This window comes from Bactrocera neohumeralis, chromosome 5, assembly GCF_024586455.1.
Source record: "Bactrocera neohumeralis isolate Rockhampton chromosome 5, APGP_CSIRO_Bneo_wtdbg2-racon-allhic-juicebox.fasta_v2, whole genome shotgun sequence".
In the NCBI taxonomy this organism is placed as follows: Eukaryota; Metazoa; Arthropoda; class Insecta; order Diptera; family Tephritidae; genus Bactrocera; species Bactrocera neohumeralis.
The window spans coordinates 67346301-67364123 of record NC_065922.1 but is presented as its reverse complement, the minus strand read 5'-3'; positions in this window follow the sequence as shown (position 1 = coordinate 67364123).

Genomic DNA, 17823 nt, shown 5'->3' with positions numbered 1-17823 from the left:
CAGAATATTGACTTCCATAACTTTGATTTCCGGTGTTCCGACTTCCGGAATTATGAATGCAGAATTTCCAAAAAAGCAGAATTTTGACCCCAACCCCCTTCAAAGTAATCACCTCCCGCTGGAATACACTTATGCCAACGAATTTGGCAAAATCCTCCATTAGAGCCTTCTTTGATTCAGCTTTTATATCCTCAATTGAGTCAAAAAGGTGTCCTCGGAGTGGTCATGTGAATTTGCTGAATAGCCAGAAGTTACACGAAGGTAAATCAGACGAATGCGGTGGTTGCGGCACGATATTAGTTGAAAATGTGGCGAAATGATCACGAATAACCAATGCAGTATGAGATGGTGCATTATCGCACTTCTTTGTTCAATAAATTCAGACACAGTAAAAAGCGAAAAATTCCCTTTTAGAGCCTCACAAAACGACGCATATTTCAAATACGAATGAATAGTTTGACGTGAAATTTGGCATAGATGTCATTAACAGTACTACCAACTACTACTTTTTAATATTTGTATACATTCCAATGATTCACATATATTTACAAATATGTGATAAAAAGTAAGACATCAATGTCAAACCCTTCCACCAAATTTTGAACGCTTCCAATATGTCGAATAAGCATAAATTTGCTGTCATACAACTGTCAACAAAACAATGTCAATTGTCATGTGTCTGCAGCGAAAAAGGTAAAGATAAAAGTAAAACGTAAATATATGTACACATACCTATATGTGTTTACAAATATGTCCATGCAGTATCAATATTGAGCTGTTCGAATATTTATAGCCTTATTACGTTTTTCGCCCTCTCCCTTGCTACCAATAAACCTTCAGGTCCTCATTTTGTCAAGGTAAAAATTCTTTAATAACAAATTTTCAATTCCGAAAAAAGTCAGCGACACATAAATATAAATACAATAGCGAACATAAAGAATTGTATTGCCACATTAGCGTCTACTCTTGCTGCAGCATTGTCAATAAACACGTTAACGCGGCAGTCACACCGTTGCATTGTCTACCCCTTTTGTGCGCGCCACCAGGCTTGCTCAGCTCAGCCGGCACTCCTACACGCTGTCAACTGCTTGCCGCCTCATTGTGTTGCTATTCTTTGCCGCTTACCAAGCGATTATTGTCGCTAAACAAACGATCAAATGGCAATTTAAAAGTTTTTTATTCAACATTAAATCACCCCCAACTCCCACACCAAGCAATCCGAAGAGCTCAGCGCGCTGGCAGGCTGCTCGATACTGTATTTCGGAATTTTCAATTTCCCTTTAACGTTTGACAATGACATTGTCACACCCGCTTGGCTTGCGCCGGCGAATTGCAACCCTTTCGCCATGGCGCGTGAGTTCGTGTGTGCGTGGGTGTGAGTTTTCTACGACTTTTCAATAACTTATCGTGTCTTTGCAACAATGCCGGCAACAACAATAGCGAGCGCATGCAACAAAGCACAAAAAAACTTTTTTTCGCTCGCTCGCTGGCACCACTACAGCATTGTCAAAGGCATTGCCTTAAATTATGTCTTGCTCCCCAAGGAATTTCTGGCATTTTTCAACAGGCACCAACCAACAACAAACAATTCATGTTTAGTCACTTGTATGCCGTAACTGGTTAAGTTGCGTCCGCCGGGAAGCACACAATTCTTTTTTCTGCGCTTCACCCCTTCTCGCGAAGTTCGTTTGCTTCGAAATATTTTTTCGCAAAATTTTTTTTAACCTTTTTTTTTGCTCTGCCTGTAAGTTGACACTGTTGACAGTTTATATTTTGACAGTTTGCTTAAATATCTCATTTCTGCGCTCCCTTTATCCACCCGCGCACATAATTTTGACACGTCTTATATGTCAATTTCATTGCTTCCGCTTGCAACAGTTGCCATTCCTTTTGTTTTTTTTTTATTTTTCTGGCAACTCCACCCTTGAAAATACTTTGTTGCATGTTGACGATACTTTGATCACTTTATTATATAATATAATGTCATATACTTTGTGGTGTTTGACAGTTAAGTTATTATCGCGAGGTGACATGGTTACTGGTGGATGTATCTGAGGTGCATATTTGCCAGTGACCTTCAAAACTATTTCCGTATAGAGGCAGGGTTTTCTAAATTGTTTTGGTTCAATAACTCTTAAATGGTCATGCCACAAGGTTGTAGTGGTTAGATTACGCATGTTTAGAGTTCGAATCTGGTTTCGACAAATAAAATAAGTTATCTAAAAGCAGTCTCCTTCAGCTGTCGTTACAAAACGTTACTCTTTTATATAAAAACAGGATTCACAACAAAAGTGGTAGAAGCGATTCGCAAAAATATCTGCAGGAGGTCTGATTTCTTGTATACATATGTACATATATTGCCTCCGAAAAATACCTACTTCGTTTCAAATAATCCTGATTCCATAATTTCTGGTGTTTCTTTGTTATTTTCAGACATTCCAATTCCCATTCTCCTTTCTAGTTAACACCAATTAGAAAAATTTAGAAAACTGTTTATCATTTGATACTATAGAGTGTTTTCTTCGCGTAGGAATATCCAGATCGAATACAAGACCATCTAATTTAGATCGTGATCCGTTTTTCTTATAAACATATAATTGCCGAAAACAGCCCTAGCTCATTCAAAAAAGTTTTGTCATTATGAAAAGTCGTGAATGCTTTATTAAAATATTTTACATCTAATCGACCATCGTAAATATCGAATTCATTTATCCAAGTAGGAAGCATATTGCCTCAATGATGCCTAGCAAGTTTCTGGCATTCATACTGTAATTTCTCTGTAAGCCTATGTAAAAGAAGAGATGTGGCAATAGACCACTGGCACTTCTAATTTAATTTTGATTCAAGTGAAACCTTAAACTATCCACTGATTTTGTTTGCTCAAATGAAGCATCAAATTTAATATCAAGCTAGTTGAAGCCATGAAAGTTTCAAAATACGACATATGAATCACTTTCGAGAAAGGTAATCAGCTTCAAATGGTCGAGGGAGAACGTAAAATACAGTCATTGGAACTTACCTCCTCTTCTTTCACTTTGTATTGATCGTCTAGTTATCAATGCTATAATCGCAATTTAATTTAGATTTTTTTCTTCATACCGAATTCATGCCAAATTTCTGACTTCCGATTTTTGGATTTCAGAAAAGGCTACTAAATGCACTTTTTTTTAGAAATTCTTTCTTAATTATTTTTATAACTTCTTTGCTGTGTTCGAACAGTCGCTTTGTAGGGAGATAGTTGGTACCAATTGGTTATCAACCTATGTAAACTGACAGTGAAAATAATGGCAGTTTCCAGACCTAGAAATGGGCAATAAAATTGTGAATTCGTTGGACTATATTTTTTTTTTTTATTTTAAATCTAATAGTGGTATTAAGTGATGACAAATAGTCATATTTTAAATTACTGCTAAGCTATGAAGGTATATTAGCTATATTCTCTCTTTAAAAACTTTGGTATACAAGTAAATAATGGCATAAATAATGCAAACCGCCTTTGATTAGCCTAGACTTCGGGAGTAGTGAATGAAACGAACAATTGTTGTTAATCAAAGAGGCGTAAACCGAAATCAAAATAAGGAAAGAAGCCAATCGATCAAGCAACTGGTATAAATAAAATGGCATAATAGAATATATAGCAACTGTTATGCCACTTCACTAATGTTTCCATAATAATGTATCTGATGCAAGCCATTAACCTTTAAGGTCTTCTCATGTGTAAATTTTTTGACAATAGAGCCGAGCTTCAACTTAGCAACAAAGTAGATCGGAAACGATGGTGACTATTACGATTAGCTAAAAATTTTTGACACTAAATGTTCACCAAAACAATTTGAGTTTACGATATTTTAATATCAAATTACGAAGAAAAGAAAGTGTGAAATTACTAAGAGCAGAGCAAGCTTATAATTAAAGCTCTTAAATGCTAAATTCAGCAGTGTTTTCAAGCGTGTGTAATCATTAAGTAAAAAAAATTGTCTACCGAAAATATTTTTATTTCATTTTTTAATAATTTGGAATGTAGCAACAGAAAAGTGACAACCCTCATTAAAAGAGAATTATTTGCCTTACACGCAAGTGACAACATTAAATTGTAAATAAATAACGGAAGAGTTGACGGAAAGGTGTTGGCAGCGATTTCTTCGGTTTGTAATTTGGTTAAAGTACAATATTTTAGATTTCTTCCCTCACATACAGGCAGGAAAACAGTTATTAATGAAAATTGGCTATTGCTGTCACAGTAGGTGAGAGCCAGTAAGTGGTTGCAGGTATTCGACAATTTCATGTGAAATTATAGGAAGCGCTGTTAGGCGGGAAGAGCGCAACACTATGAGTAAGAAAGAGATGAAAGTGGCTATATGAAAGAAGTGTGGGAAGTGGCACAAATATTTACGGCAACAAGTCGAATGTTCATTAAAGTTGGCTTTGAAGCTCGAAGTGTGACAAATAATAAATAATTACTAACCAAAAAGAGGGAAGCAAGTGTATATACTATGTACATATGTATTTAATATATAATGTAAGTAAATATATGTAAGATTGCTTAATTAACTGAAATGGTTTCTCCGAGTTTTCGGAATTGCTTGACAGTTCAGAAAACTTGTTAGAAATTATTTCTGTCATTGTTTTTTTATTTTGCGATCAAGATTTAAGCACTCCGAATGGAAAGAATCAAAATATGGTTATTCCGAAGTTTGGGTCTAAAGTTTGACAAGATATAGCGTATATTTGTGAAAGAAAACTCTAACCTGAACTGAAATGATTTCTCCGAATTTTCGGATTTGTTGTCAAACTTGTCAGACCTTATTTTCTTGATTCTCTTTTATTCAACAATCAATATTTAGGCACCCCGAATGGGAAGAATGAAAATATGATTACTCCGAAATTTCGGAATAAGGTTTGAAAGCTAAGAAAACTGAAGTAGTTACTTCCAATATCTTCATGGCTATATTTAAATATTCCTATTAGATCTAATCAAATACGATTGCATCAAATATGCGGTTTAAATTATGTAAGCGTTTATTTTTAATAAAATTTTTTTTGGTAGTTATTTTCTACATATTTAATGTTAAGTGGCTTTCTTTTGTGAACAAGACTTAGCTCCTTCGAAAATATGTACATATGTATGTACATATGTATGTATGTATTTTGCTTGGCAGGAGTAAGAAATATTTGAATGTTTACTTGCTTTAAACAAACCAAATTATTAGGGCGTATCCTATAAGCTTATTTTTTTTTTATTTTTTAAAAAATAATTTTACTTAACATATTTTTTTCTTATTAACGCCAGACAGTTTAGTCATGCGTTATTGATATGTTATGTATTTTCTTTACTCGGTAGTTAACCAGGAAACATTTACTAGGCATTCCGAAATTCTCTGTCTGGAAAATTGTCCGAATATTATGAATAATAAATAAAGTCCTTATCACTCCGAAATTTCGGAGTATGGCACAAAAGCTTTATTTTTCAATTTATTTAAAAGACTCCAAAAATTACGAAAATTTATAAACTATCATCATTCCAAAATTTCGGACTATGGTATAAAAACTGTAAATTTTGTTAGTTTTAAATTTAGATCGAAATCGAAAGATCTTAAAAATTAGGAAAGCTTACAAGCTATAATCACTCCGAATTTTTGGAGTATATTTTATACGCACGAAAGTGAGTAAATCTGTAAATTTCTAGGAATTTTCCTTACTCCATGATTTTTTCATTTATCAACGTTACCTAACTCGCTCATGCGTAACTCACTTGTTTTCTTCACCGCCCCTATCTTATCTGATAACTTTTTACCATCTACCGCTTATACGACATTTTTCCACATATCGACACGCCACACCACGCTGTCGGTGAATGAAGCTGAAAGAAATCATATAATCTACAACAATTTTAATGTCGTGCTTTCCCGCAATATAAATTCAATGTTTTGCGCAGAAAAGCACTAATTGCGTTCGGTGGCAAGCACTGCGCATGCGTACGCCATACAAACCTTTGGAAAGTATAAACTTATATGTATATTGTACCTAAGTATATGCCTGTTGCTTTGCGGAAGTGCGCAAGCGACAATAAAATTCATTACATACAACAACAACAACAAAACAATCAAAGCGCAACGATTATAAAATATTTCTTCTTAATAACAGTCAAACTATAAAAATATGAAAACTTTAATAAGTAAGTAAAAGTAGTCTAAAGAATTTGTACTACAGCTACACTACAAGCTAGAATTACTTCAAAAAGCAATAAACATAAAATATCCACGCACACATGCACGCTCATAGCACTTGTTCAAACGCCTTCCGTGCGTTCGGTTCGTCGTTCGCTTTAGTGCAATTAAACGTAACCAAAGCGCGTTCGTTGCTTAAGTCTTTCGTTTCGATGGCCTGGCGCTTCTTTGCTTTTGTAACGCTTCAACGCTTCACACGCAGTGTGTCGTTGCTGTGATTCCGTTGCGTATCCGCAGTTGTGGGCTTAGTGTTGTTATAATTACAATCTCAATTTCAAGTATAACTGAAATAAAAAAATTTAAATAAAATATTATCAATTAAATTAAAAAAAATAAAATAAAATAAAATAAAATAAAATAAAATAAAACAAAATAAAAGTAAAATAAAATAAAACAAAATAAAAGTAAATAAAACAAAACAAAATAAAATAAAAATAAATTATTATAAATAAAGTTAAGTACAGTTAATTTTTCAAATCACAAAAATAAAATGAGAAATACACAAAATAAAATTAAATTAAATAGAATAGAATAAGCTAAGGTTAAACAAAGTGAACCTATTAATTATTTCTCTGGCTTGAAAATAGTCCGAAAATTATGAAATATTTCAAACTATCATCACTCCGAAATTTCGGAGTATGGCACAAAGGCTTTACGATTCGATAAGTTTTTCTTTATACGAAAAAATTTCAAAAAATAGGAAAACTTGCAAACTATAACCACTCCGAATTTTCGGAGTATATTTTAAAGACACGAAAGTATGTACATCTGTGCATTTCTAGGCATTTTCCTTTCTCCATGATTTTTTAATAATAAAAAATTAAGGTATATGAAATAAGCTAAAGTAAAATAAATTAAACCTATTAATTATTTCTGACCCCTGCTGACCTTATGCATATAAGATTGGTAGAAAACAGCCTTTCCAGACTTCTGAGAGATCATGACTTACTCACTTCTCATGCGCAAATCGATCGCGAGAAAACTGAACACAGTCAACGCAGTATTTGATCAATCATCTCCACTAACCGTCTTACTTCAAGCACTCTCTTAAAGTGCTTAAACAGTCTTGGCTTGATTAAAATACTGTCAACTATGTAGTACAGAATAAATGGTTAGTTGCAATCTCCAAAGGTCTTTATTTTCTCACTCTCATTTTCTGTCTAATTTGATCAGATTATAAATCATTAAAATTAATCAAAACTAAAATAGTAACTGAAAAACTATATCATTAATATTTATAGTACATTTGCAAACACACTTCTAATTTTCTAGTATTTTCATAAATAATATTTTCTTAATTCCGATCTTTCTTTTTTAGAAATGCAAAGCAATAACAACTCGCTCATCAAACTTCTACCTTCAACTTGGAACTACTTTAACTTCCCATACTCTCTGCAAGTAACTATGTTAAACACTATAAATGTGTCTGCATGTATGTGTGTATTCTAAATGCGGTCTTCCGCATTAACCGAAAAGTTACATTGTGCGCAGTGTCGTCTGAAACTGATCAAATGGCAAAGATAGTCATACACCAATGACGAACATAACAACTTTAAAGAATGCCTGCTTATAAGAATAATAGTGAGTGTGTGCTTATGTAATGTATTATGTATATGTAAATGTGTATTCATGTAAATGTTATGTTAGTGACTTGATCGTCATACGTGAGAGAGTGCCAAAGAAAAATAATAACAATGAGCAAGCGTAATAAATGTAACTAAGTTAGTGTAAATGCGTTCACGGACCGTCAGAGAAAGGAAAATAATGAGGGTAGGAGAGGGGTGTATGTATAAAGAGCATTAAGGAAGAATATTTAAGTTTGCTGGTAGATCTGGTCGATCTGCCTTATTTTTTGCTTTTATGAATACATGAATATGAGCAAGATATCCCTATGATCTATTAAGAAGTTTAGAAATGATGTCGGCAGTTTAAAATTATATAAATTGACTTCTAAATATTTTTAGACATAAGTAAATAATAATTGCCTCCAGCAATATTACAGTTTTCCAAGACCGCTTCTAAAAACTTGAGAACCTTGGATTAAAAAGTACATACCTTGTATGCTTCTTCCAAACTTAAAACTTGGAATAAACTTAAGTTCCAAATATATAAAAAAATAATTATTATAAAAGCCTACCAGAAAGTAATCTCCCATCGGTGCTCACATTGAGTTGACCACTAATATTAATGAGTTGGACCCCATCGGTGTCTCATCGGTGCTCATAAATTTATATAAAAACTTTAACCTATATTATTGTTGAGCTGGAGTTCACTGTAAAAGACCCTGTCGGGAAATTATTTTCGCCCCGATTCTCACAACGTAGTCGTGAGACAGTGTAGTTAGAAGTTGAGGAAGCTTTTTTGTCGAATTCTAAACATCAGGAAGAGCAGTCAAAGCAATGATTTTTAAGGCAAAAATAGCAGTGAAATTAATAATATTCATCCTTAAGGTCGCTGTTGTTCAAAAGGAAATATATTTATTAATCGAAAACTTTCTTACAATTTACTATTTTGATTCGTGGAATTTTTCCCATCTCAACCAACTGAAGACTGAATATTCGCAAAGATAATGGTTCAGTGTCTCATCAATTTCCAGGCTCCGCCAAATATACTTTTAAAATTTTCTGAAAGTGAAACTTTAAGGGTCTTGTGATAATCACTACATAATATACGATAAAAAATATAGCTTTCAGGTCGGTCCATTATTAACACTACCCTAAAGTGCCCTTATAGTATGCGTTCCGTTAGAAATGGTCGAGGGCTTGAGGCATTCCTGGAAGGTTCGTTGCCTCAAGTAACTCTTGATGGAGCAGAATGGTCTAGCGTGGCTTAGGAAAATTCTGTTCTGGCTGCCACTGGGTGGACCTACTCGTCTGCCTTTTCATTTGCTTTTATTCTTATATGACTAAATAGCCATCTGATTTTTGCCAAGTTTCTCACTGAGAAGGTTATTATTGCTTGCTTGTATAACCTAATGCAGTGAGGAATAATATAGACGGGTTTATAAACTTGCTGGTTAGCGCAGAAGACCACTTAGCACCTTCCAATATGCCCACAACTTCGGTTCAAAAGACTGGATTATAGAATTTAGTTTGAATCTATCTTCTGTATGAGGATTACTGAAGGGTTTGTCCGGAAAGTAATAGGACTGATTTTCTTCCGCCGCCTGTTTTCGGTAGATGGCGTTGTCTCCGAGCACCTGGAGAGTCTGAACAAACATTTTCACGTCACGTGTTTCTGTGAGTGGTGCAAGCCGAACATGCAGCGTTCGTTGGAGCGATTAAATTCTGTGCGAAACTCGGTAAATCTGCCACAGAGACGTTTGATATGATCAAGCAGGCTTACCCAGATGTTGCTTTAGCAAGAAGTGGTGTGTTTCGGTGGCACCAGGCCTTTTTTGAGGGCCGGGAAGTGGTCGCTGATAAAGAACGCCAAAAAAGGGAAGCATGAGCAAATCCACAGTGATAACGATGCACTATGAATTTGTTCTTCCTGGAGAAAACGTCAACGCCAAGTTTTACGTGGAAGTCCACAAGAGACTCAATCGGGTCCGACAAGACATTGCAGCCGATTGGAAGTTGCACCACAACAACGCCCCGGCTCACACCGCCTTTCTTGTGAACAGCTACCAAACCAAAGCTGGCATCCCAACGCTTCCGCAACCGCCCTACAGCCCAGATGTGGCGCCCCCGGCCTTTTTTGTTTCCTTGCCTGAAAAGCCCGATGAAAGGCAAGCATTTTGAAATGACAGAGGGGATCCAAACAGCATGCACCTCGGCTCTCAAGGGGCTATTCCGGAGAATGCCTTCCGTGACGCATTCAGTGCTTGGAAATCGCGCTGGTAGCGCTGTATCGACGTAGAAGGGACGTTTTTAAATCGACTCAGTCCTCTTACTTTCCGGACAAACCCTATACAATAGAAGCCCGCTCATGTTTTTATTTCACCTTTTAATCCGTCAGGGAATATGTAGATTTCGCCGTTGGAACTCTAGCTCACCGAATCATCATATATCCACTTTCGTCGGTCATGAGATGAGATTTAGCCTTGGTACTTGATTTCATTTTCTGAATATAGGGAAATTCCGCGTTTAACTTATTAATTTTAAGATGTTTGGCTTTCCCCTTTTTCCGTATGACAATTAGGCTCAGTTCTGGCTTTAACTGCATTTTTTGACTATTCGAAAATTTTGGTTTTTGAACTTTAACCTTAAGATATTTCAGCAGTCATTAGTCTTCATATCTTATTGAGTATTCGGGACAGCGTTTTCATACAGTTATCACCGATTCTTGAAGTTCAATACCTAGCAGTGGTTGATTGCCAAAGCTTTGTATTTTACACATTTGTATACCTATTCTACCACGCTATTGCCTTCTTTGTTTGCCATTATTTACTGTTTACCTGCTCGATAAAGAATTCTACTTACGTGTGACGCCACATCAATAAGTTGTACGATGAGAACATGGCTTATTAAATTTTTATGTGTTCTTTCTTTTTGCCAACCGCGACCATTAGCAGCTTTCTAACACTTCCTCTACAAGTCATATTTATGCGCCAAGAAAAAACATACATTTTAGAATACACAAACAACTACATGCATTGGCGTCGCTAGCTTAGAGTCACTGAAAGCTGGCAACACCGTCGCGGCTTGATCAACTTTTGCCATGATCGACACAACAGGCAATCATATAAGTTTGTATGTGTGCGTGTATGTATGTATCGCTATGAGACAGTTAATGTGTAGGGAATTGTAATATGAAATAGTTAATGGCCCAGTATCTTCGACTGGGTATCTGCGCCATTATATCTGGGGTAATTATTAATAACGCTTTTAATGAAGTCATGCTTCGCTTAACAACAACAGCGACCAACAACAACCATGCGGCAAAAGAAGTAAACAACAAAAAATAGCAATCAAACAACAAACAAAAAATCAACAACAACACTGCCGCCAACAAATAATAATAACTACTAAAATGATTAAAACCAAGACAATCGGTCCGACCAAGCCGGCAGCCAACGTACAGCGTACAACAAAAACAGCAGGCAGTTGTTGGCCAGCCAGCAAGAAAACGTTTGTCCCAACAAAGTCATTCGTGTTTCCTCCACAGCTGGTTGGTTATTGCTTCTAGATATTTTTTCTTCGAACAACGCGCTCGACGGCGCGTTCTTCGCATTATTTGTTGTTGCATGTACGCCGGCTCACCTAGTTGCCTGCGGGCTGTCGTTGTGGTTGGTTAGTTTGTTGAATTTTAGATTAGCAGTCTATGTCGAGATTAACTGCTGGTTAATATTAATACACCGACATGCCGTCACATATACATATACATATATATACGTATGTATATGTATACATTTTGGTGGATATATATCATTAAAAGTCATAATGGAAATGAGAAGATGGCGTTCAGAAGCGCTAATCGAAAATAGAAAATGGCGTTTTGTTGTAAAAATTTTGGAAACAAAAAATAACAATAAAAAGCCGCGTTCCGTCAACACTCAGTTTGTTGGTCCAGTCACTAAACGACTTTGCTGACTTTAGCAAGGCAAATGTAGTTTTAAATGATGGCAAAATTACGTATTTACTCAGCTGCGTATTACCCAAAGTAATAGTTCTGCTTTGGGATGAGCTAGCATAGCACAATTTGCTAACAGACATTTGCAGGTTTCGAAATGGCGTTTAGTTGCTTTGGTTCAATAAAAAGAGCTTAAGTCGCTTTTTTTTTGTTTGGCGCGAATCGACGATAGTATTCCAGCATAGCTAAAAAACGCTTAAGTTACTTTGCGACAGTCTGCTGTGGGATCTGCGTTAAAGCTTCTTTCTATATGGCTACAAAGTTGACGAATCCCATCTTTCGTGATTGAACGTTCTAAGAATTCAAGTTCGGAAACTCAAAACTTTGATTTTGAGACTTTAATGTTTAAATTTAAGTCTCACCAACGGCTGAAGACTAAACGAAGATGTGCCCCATGCTCATCAAGGGAGGTTGATGCAATACTAACGTACTAAGGGACGCGAGGACTAAGTCTCAACCTCGGAACACCGCGTTAATTAAGCGCTGGAACGTTTGAGGGTGGTTTCCTAACCCAAACGTCATATGAGTGAACTCATATAGCCCAAGCGGCGTTGTGATGGCAGCTTTGCAAATATCATCGGGATTTATTGGCACCTGATGAAAGGCTTTTTGAAGGTAATGGTCCGGTACTGTCACGGCATTCGGCGCTTTATATAGCCTGTGAGATGTGTGCTTTAATAATATTCTATAAGAAATCACGGCGTAAATTTAGATTTACTTCACTGTAGCTAAACACAGGTGAGTCATTTGCGGCAAACAGTTGCATTGAGGTAGAGCATGCACGAGCTAGCTTCGTTCACCTTGAAAGAACAGAAATGTCTGTCCCCAATCAATTAGAAATGCATGTTGGCTGATATGCATATCGTAAACACAAAGTCCAAAACTTTTATAGTACCAGGTTATTTGACAACCTCTGATACTATTCTAGCTGAGCTGGCCTAATGTGAGCTGCCAGTTGCAACTGTCTGTGCGAAGGTACACGGCTGTCGACACTTTGTAGTCTTGTTACCAAATTTAGCTTGGCTGTGTGGACTTCGATTAGCAGATTTGTTGTGCGACGTTGATCTGGCGGGCTGTCTGCCCCTGGAGCGGTCGTTACCTAGCGTTTGGGCAAAGTGGCGATTTCAGCTCGTAGATTGGAAATTTCTCCCGACGGCTGAGTTTCGGAGCTAAGGCTACACACATGGCCATATTTCAATGACATATACTCGGTGATGGAATCCTCCATTTTCACCTTCCCATTGATTGGAACGTGTAAGGGGGAAAACAGAGATCAGAGAGTATGATTTCGCTAAGTGAGTAAGCGCTGGACCTGCGGTTGGCCGCATCTAGCTGTATTAGTCCGCTGGTTCGGCGATCTCCTATTGAAAGTTCCTTCAAAACGCGCTGAAGGAGGCGCTGCTGATTGTCGGTGATATTTTCAATTCGTTTTTGGCGTATGTAATTATACTTTCCAATTCTCAGGGTGGCTTCGACGATGGTGTGCAATTAGTAAGAGAGTAAAAATATGCCTCGATATTATATTCCGATATCGTTGGGTAAGAAAATGTTCCCAGAAAACCACGATATTCCTTTCAATGTTCAGCTCGTATTTCTAACACGTTAAGCTCAAACTTTCTGTGGAGAGTGCCATATTTGAGTTTGGGAGAGAAAAAGCAGCATACATATATTGGGTAATTGTAAAAGTCGTTTCGTATTTTGTCAATAGATGTCGTTGCAGCCGTATATCTCCAGTGCTACCACCCACATTGTATCATACCATTAAATTTTGGAAAGATGAAATTTTAAGCTTTATTCCAAAAAAAAAAATTATATTCGGGGAAGTTGAAAAAAAATTGCAGCTGATTAAAAAAGGGAAGAATTCCACGCAAGCCACCAATGAAATTTGTGAAGTTTACGGAGACGATGCTGTATCATTTCGTGAAGCACAACAATGGTTCGCTCGCTTTCGTTCTGGAAATTTCGATGTGAAAGATGCACCTCGCTCTGGTCGACCTATCGTTGAAAAAGTGGATGGAAGATATTGACCAGGACCGTCACATAAGCAGCCATGACATCGCTAAGGAACTTAACATTCATCATCAAACGGTTTTGAACCATTTAAAAAGGCTGGCTACAAAAAGAAGCTCGCTTTTAGGGCACCACATGAATTGTCTGTGAAAATTTAATGAACTGAATTAAAACCTGCGATTCTTTGCTAAAACGAAATGAAATCGAACCATTTCTGAAGCGAATGGAACCAAGATTGACGCGTTGAAAGGTCATGCTGAGTGTTTGGTGGGATTGTAAAGGAATCATCTACTATGAGCTGCTCCAGCCTGGTCGAACTATTGATTATATATATTACTGTCAAAAAGTGATGATACTGGGAGAAAGAGAAAGGGCTTCGTCTTCCATCAGGACAACGCTAGACCACACACATCTTTGATGACTCGGCAAAAACTGTGAGAACTTGGCTGGGAAGTTTTGATGCATACACCACATAGCCCTGACCTTGCACCATCGAACTACCACTTTTTTCGGTCAATGCAAAACTCCATTAATGGAGTAAAGTTGGCTCCAAGAGAAGCCTGTGAAAATTACTTGTCGCAGTTTTCGCCGAGAAACCAGAAAAGTTTTACACTGTTGGAATAATATCTCTTGCAGAAAAATAGCACCAAGTGTTCGACCAAAATGGTCCATATTTGGTTCATTAAAGTTCATTAGAAATATATAATAAAAAAATTTGATATTTGATTAGAAATACGAAAAGAATTTTTTAACTCCCCCATAAATAGTATGTGTTTCTGATTCTGTTTTCTCGTCGCATCTCTTCCTCCCGCTCTCTCAGGCACAAAGTGTGCCAAAAAATATATTTTTGAGTTATTTTCGATTTTTCGCACTCAGTTAAAACATGTTATTTTGTACTAAGCACTCAAATATTTACTCATTGTGAGCGCGTGCCTACTAAATTTCGATGCCTCCATACCTTCAATGCATCTACAGCCAAGCCTTTCTCACATGAAGGTGCAACATAAATATGCTTGCATACTGAAGATCGTTTATAACATATGTACATAAGTATATACATACATACATGTATATAAGTATGTGTTTAAGCAAGTGAGCAACTACAATCAACGGCAATAAGACTGGGGCAACGAAATCATTTAAGCATTTCGGTGTGAAATTTCACACCAAATGCAACACTGTGGCCATAAAAACGTAAACACAAATACTTTAACTAACCAAATCAATCAACAGGCACCTACACACACACACACACCCCGGGTGTAAGCGGCAGCCCAACCGCTGCTATAGAAAGTGTGAAGTAGCAGCTTGGCGAAAGATCGGTCGCACGATCGGCCATCGGTTCGTTGCGGTTCAATTCAGTTGCTGGTCGGTTGGTTGGCTTTGGATTGAATAGCTAGCAGCAAGCCGGATGTGCTGGCGTGCGGCACAATAGCGCAACAATATATGCAAAATAGTAGTTGAAAAGAACAAAAACAAAAGCAACAACAACAACACCAAGCGAAAAGTAACATTTGCAACAACAATGCGGCGCTAATGGTGTCGCTAAGTATGCGCAGTACAAAGCCACAACTTTTGGTGCCACAAGTGAGAAACTCACATAAACACACATACACTAATACCATTGCACCGCTTAGTAAATGTATTATGTAAATTGTTTTGTGAATATGTGGTTGAATGAACGCGATCGAATGAAAGGTGCCTCTGCAAATTGGGTTGGCTGACTGGTTGTCAGACTGGCTAACTGAACGTCTAGCTGTGGCAAGCCGATGCCTTAACAAAGCTCTTCCGCTTTCGCATTCGAATGATCATCGAATGGAACCAATAAAAGTGGCGCGCATGTGGGTAAGGGTGCAGAGGGAGTGGAGCGCATCGCTAGTGGCCACACATAACTTAGCGTACGCATAATCAAGCAAGTGACTGACTTGACTGACTTGACTAACTGACTGACTGATTGCCCATTGTGTTGGTATTCATATATGTACATATAAGCATTTGCGAGGGTGGTTCAATATTTAAACTACAAGAATTTTTTTTTTTTTGGTCGATTAACTTGACCCATCGATACTCAAGCATCTTTAACTCCTTGAAAAATTCGTTTCCTGTAGGTCCACAAAGGAGACCTTTAGACAATAACCACCACATGCGACTCAAATGCGGGTAATTTTTCGATACAGAAAAGTCGTACCGAGCCAAATCTGGAGGAAATGTTGGATAAGATCACAATTCGGAGGTTCTTACTTGGCGTAGTAGGGAGGATAGAGTCATCTGTAGAAGTTCACACAAGTGAGGAAAGTTCTCTGATCGCCATTCACTTGGGAGTGGCCAGAAACGATTCTTTTACATATGACTCAAGCAGACCAAGTATTCTCTGGGTAGCCTAAGAACATCCGTTTGAAGGCGAGCTAAAGCGAGAAGGCGAAACATCCCCTGCATAGGGTTGTGCGCTGGGTTTGGGACCCGCCACGTAAAAAACACTCCAATGAAAAAGCAACAACAGCCTCGGATGAGAGACCCCCTTTTGATGACGACCATGGCAAACAATTCGGAGATTAGTTCAATCAATTTTGCAGACGTGTATTCTTTTCTTCGCGAAATAAAACTAGTTAGTCGATCTAGATAGCCAAACGAAGTCCTCGATGTTGTAAGAAGCCAATGAGCTATGGCGTGAGCATTCCTGTTTTATATTACCTTGTGAATTCCAGAAAACGGTGGCAGTCCGCTTTCCGGACAATGAGACAATTTTCGCCGTTCCCATGACAGTAGGGTCTAGGTAACCGGAACTGACCCGGATTTTTTATCCGTTCAAGGACTGTCAACTCGGCCGAATTCGATTATTTTCCATAGTCTCAACTTTGTTAGTATGTGCCATTGGATCCGTTGAGGGTCCGAATACGACGTAGAAACTCCATTTCAGAGACACTTAAGCAATATGACACACTCCTGTGAAGTGGTCTCACAGTTGCTCTGAGCAATTCATCACGCCGTCAGCTTTCTCATGCTTAATATTTCATATTTCATGGTCTTCTGAGAAGTCTACTCTACCAATTATCTTGCGAACCTGCAATTTTCGATTGACGATATCGTGCATTTTTCTCAAAAACCAATCTACGGCGAATTGAAACCTGTCAAATCAATTTTTAGAGTTCCGATCGAAGTAGAAAGGTGACCGTCGTACGTCGGACACCTTTTATGATGATCCCTATACATTCACCAGCTCTTCGTCGATTTTAAAGCTGCTTTTGACAGCATGAAAAGGAGCTGCCTTTATGCCGCGATGTCTGAGCATGCCAAAAGCTCCGTCAAGATCGGGAAAGACCTCTCCGAGTCATTCGATACCAAACGAGGTTTCAGACAAGGCGACTTCCTATTGTGCGACTTCTTCAACCTGCTGCTAGAAAAAATAATTCGAGCACAAATTTCCTTTCCGATAGTGCCGCTACGGTGCGATAAGGACCACCCTAATACAAAATATATACAAATGCATATATTTATATAAAATTGTAGCGCCTCACTAAATGGCTAGCTAGATCTGCAAATGTGCCTATCAAACTGACAGTCGGTGCTAATGACGCACACGAACGCATCTAAATACATACATACATACACACACATATATATGCATATATTTTTATTGTTTCAATGCTTGCTTGATGGCGTAATAAAATTTGCTTTTAAAAAGGGAAAACTGTTAAAAAAAATCCAATAAAATCGCACAAAAGCCCGCGGCAGCTGGAAGCAAAAAAAAGGAATAATTAAAAAAAAAATGATGGTATAAAACCTAAAACCAAATTGTTATAATTCAATTGTGTTTGTTTTTGGTCGCGGAACATTGAACATCACACATTAACGGCGTTGTGGTGGCAATAGTGGCGGTGCTCATTGATGTGTGGCATGCAATGTCTGTGTTGTGGCAGGTTTTATCAGCTGTTTTGTTGTTGTTGTTGTAAAGTAGTTGTTGCATAATTAGATTAAGGAAGTAATTAAGGTTCAGCGCCTTTATTATTGCACT